The sequence below is a fragment of the Arachis duranensis genome, chromosome 8, assembly GCF_000817695.3.
Source record: "Arachis duranensis cultivar V14167 chromosome 8, aradu.V14167.gnm2.J7QH, whole genome shotgun sequence".
NCBI lineage: Eukaryota > Viridiplantae > Streptophyta > Magnoliopsida > Fabales > Fabaceae > Arachis > Arachis duranensis.
The window spans coordinates 35095142-35099237 of NC_029779.3; the positions used below are offsets into that span (position 1 = coordinate 35095142).

At 28.6% G+C, this 4096-nt stretch overlaps 1 pseudogene; it reads left to right on the plus strand.

Moving 5' to 3' along the window:
* The first annotated feature begins 2807 nt into the window (after positions 1 to 2807).
* The window catches only part of LOC107462304 (probable terpene synthase 2), a 4726-nt pseudogene continuing 3437 nt past the window's right edge, over positions 2808 to 4096 (plus strand).

The window sequence follows — 4096 nt, forward strand, 5'->3', positions numbered from 1 at the left end:
AACTCAAGAAAAGACAATGTTTCCACCAAAACAAACATATGCTTGGCATTATTCTATTAGATAGACTCTAAAAGGGATTCTAAAACATGTGCATCCAAATTCTCAAGTTTCTTTCTCAATCTTAATCTTCTTGCAAGTTGAGGTATCTCCTTCCACCTTCGATTCTTCCGACTCCGAGGATAATCGCTTAGTTGGTGTAATAGCATTTCCCAACAATTCAGATTCATCACTGGCCGCAACTTCATTGGAGAATTCAAACAATAAATTCTGTATAAAACACCACGTTAAATTAAAGACTTCTTTCTAACCTTTGATTTTATCTCACTAATATCTTTTGAATAAAATTAAGATCTAATTTTGAGAGAACAAACAAATAAAAAAATTATTTTTTGAACAAATACCTTAGCACCTTCTACTTTCTCCCCTTCAATGATTGAGAATGTCTTTGAAATTAGAAGCAAACCACCGGTGTAGTCAACATCCTAAAATTATAATTAATTATTAATTATTATTTATAAATTAGATACTACTAATGACTAAAGAAGCAAAAAATATATTAATTTTTAATAGAAAGTACACTTATAATTATACTCACAATTTGAATAGGGTGAGTCTCTTTGAATTTATTTATAAGGTCCACATTATCAGTCATCTTTTTAACTTTATAAGAAGGTGAAAAATGTGGATTATCAGATATTTGAGCTTCAACGATGAAGAGAAAGGTCTTATCAATTAGGTTGAGCAAAAGTGTAGGTGTATCCGATAAATCTCCTTTCTGAAGGGTATTACATAATATATTAATAATAAATAATATAAAAATTACCAATAAAAATATCTTCACTATGTTTTTAGAAATAAATATTGGTTAGATCTTATCAATAGGAGTGGATCAAGTATCTTCACACAGCTCTTTTTCAAAACTTTTTTTACCTACTTGTCAAAGACTACAAAACATGCACAGTCAGAATCATCAATGATACCAAGCTTTATTCGGTACTTGCTTAAAAAAGAAAATAACATAAAAAAAAGTTAAATATAGACTATTCAATATCTAATCCAATGTGCATAGACTTTAATTTAAAAAAATAAATAAATAACCTTGGAGTTATGGAAAAAGGGAGACGGCACAACTTGAACATTTGAAAGTTTTTGTAAAAGCATATGTGGACGTGTTGCATTCACATTGGTCGTACCACCAGTCTGGAGTATCCATAATATGAGTTATAGTAGCCAAGACAACACAAATAGCATTCTAAATAAAAAATTAATGATTAAATCCCTAAATAAACAAATAAATAATATAAATTTAAAATAAAATAGAAAAATATTAGTAAAAAACTCACGTCTTCATCGAGCCAAACCATCTCAATAGAGTTTGGCAATGGAGAATTTTCGTAACTTGGTAGTGTCCATAACCGTAATACTCGTATACGTACACACAAATTGTCAATTGTAGGATTGATGCCAGCAATTTTGTGAATACCAGCCATTGGAATAAGTAGAGAGATTTTGGATATATGTAAAGAAAGGGATTGATGTACTTTAAATTGTGGTGCTTTACATCTCTCATCACTTATACTTTTATAGTTGCATCATAACTAAATTTTTTAAAATTTGGTTGACTTTAATTTAAAATTTAAAAAATAACAAACCAAGTAAAACAACCCAAACTTAAAATTTAAAAATAACAACCTAAACAAATAATAATTTAAAAAATCTAAACTAACGTAAATCGTTATAGTAATATTAGTATGTAACAGCCGAAATATAATTAACGTAAATTTTTTTAAAACTCTAAATTTTTTTAAAAGAACGTATGTAGCTGCAAATTTTAAAAAATAATAGTAAAAAGAATTAACAAATTTTTAAAAAATAACAACCTAAGTAAAATAATTTAAAATTTAAAAAATAATAATCTAAGTACAACAATCTAAAATTTAAAAAATAACAACTTAAATAAAATAATTTGAAATTTAAAAAAATAACAACCTAAGTAAAACAACCCAAATTTAAAATTTGAAAATAACAACCTAAGTAAATAATAATTTATAATTAATAAATATAATTCTAAAAATTTCTAATGACGACACCTAAGCAAATAAACTCCCAGACTCAACGTATGAGCGCCACGTCAGCATATGAGCTTTCCATTTGTATACTATAAAGATAATGATTTATACTAAAATGGTATTATAATTAATTATAAAATGACTGAAATAGCTATTTAACTAATTTTACAAAAAAATATTTTTATGATTGTTTCACAAAAAAACTCTTTAAATGTATCTTATGAAAATTAAAAAACACACTTTTAGTTAATGTTTTAAAGATTAAGATAATCTTTTGAGATTAATTTTGTTTAATTACATCATAAATTAGAAATTTAATTTTAAAACAACTTCTCTTTTAGTTAATTCTAAAACTAAAATATTCCTTTAAACATTAATTTTAGAAAGACTAAAATATCTTAAGAATTAATTTTAAAAAGAGAATTAATTTTAAAAAGACTAAGATGTGATTTTTTATTAATTCTCATTTAATTTTAACCTGGCTCTCTAACTCGAAACGAGAAATACAGTTCCTACTTGCCAACCTCATGGTGAGCGGATTAAGTGAGGATAGATGGCTGTTATGCAGTACAGCAGTAATATGTAATTAGGCGAGTGTGAAACGCGGTGTGGGAAGTTTATTGCGATGGTAAAAAGGGAAATGCAATGCCAAAAGGATCCACAAAGAAGCCATTAATGGAGCAACAACAAAGAATACTGTGGAAGAAAATGGTCGCCGACAACATCACCGTTGCGGGCACCATCACGGAGGAGATGATCCTGGAAAACGCGATGGAGGATGGAGAAGGACTGGACGGAGCAGCGACGGAGATGTTGATCGAAGGCACCTAGTGGCGGCGATGACACCTGAATCTTCTTCTCTGACCTTCGAAGAACACATACGGCGTCTAGAGTAGGATCCTGTTGGGTTGGGGTGTTATCCGGTTCGGGTCGGGTCATTTTTTACCTGGACCCTGTCAATAGAAAAAGGAAAAAGATTTAAAAATTACACCGACGCTCATTTGTTATCCTTACATTCACCACATATATCATCGACTTAAAATCGTCCATTATCAAATGCATGCCATACTGCCCATACATATCAAAAGCACCACCATGACTATTTTTTCATCAGCTTCGGTTCCAGTGATGACTTCCACTCAACATGCCCCTTCTAACTCAAAGCGACACACTGCAAATTTTCCTCCTAGCATTTGGCACGATACTTTCCTCAAATATGCTGATTTTGAATCCGTCGTATGTTATTTAATTTTGTATATGCACATACATACATGTATCATGAGATAAATATAAGTAGCTATACATACCTTCTCAAGTTTTTTTTTTCTTTTTCTTTTTAACTTTTAAACTCAGGAAATATTTAATCGGGCTAAAACTGTATGTATCAACTTCTATGAACGATAATTTTATTATATATATATATAAAATATTATATTGTTTAGTTTGATGTGTTTTGAAAATGCATGGGTTCCACGTGTTTAGTTGCGTCAATATTTTTTGTTGGAGGATAAAAGCAATATATATAAAATGTATCCTAATTAACCATTATTTTAAGTAAAAATTTGAGTTATATATGCATCCACATGGACATTTTGATTCATGTAAACTATTGCAGGATGCAGCGAATGAAAACATGACGCAACAAATTGAAATATGTAAAGAGGAAGTGAAGAAGATTTTTCTTTCTTCAACCAATATCTCACAAAAATTAAATATTATCGATTCAATGCAACGATTGAGTATATCTTATCATTTTGAACGTGAGATTAATGAAGCATTAGAACAAATTCAAAATATTTTCATCAACAATGCACTCAACATAGAAGAAGGTGATCTACACTTTGGATTACTCTTTCGTTTGCTTAGACAAAAAGGATATCACATTTTATCAGGTATATATTTATATATTTATTTGTTAGAAATATAATTATTTATGTGTTTTTTCTATAAAATTTTTTATAAAAATAGTGTATCATAACATGATATCAAGATTACTAAAATAAAAATTATTTTTAATAGTAATAATA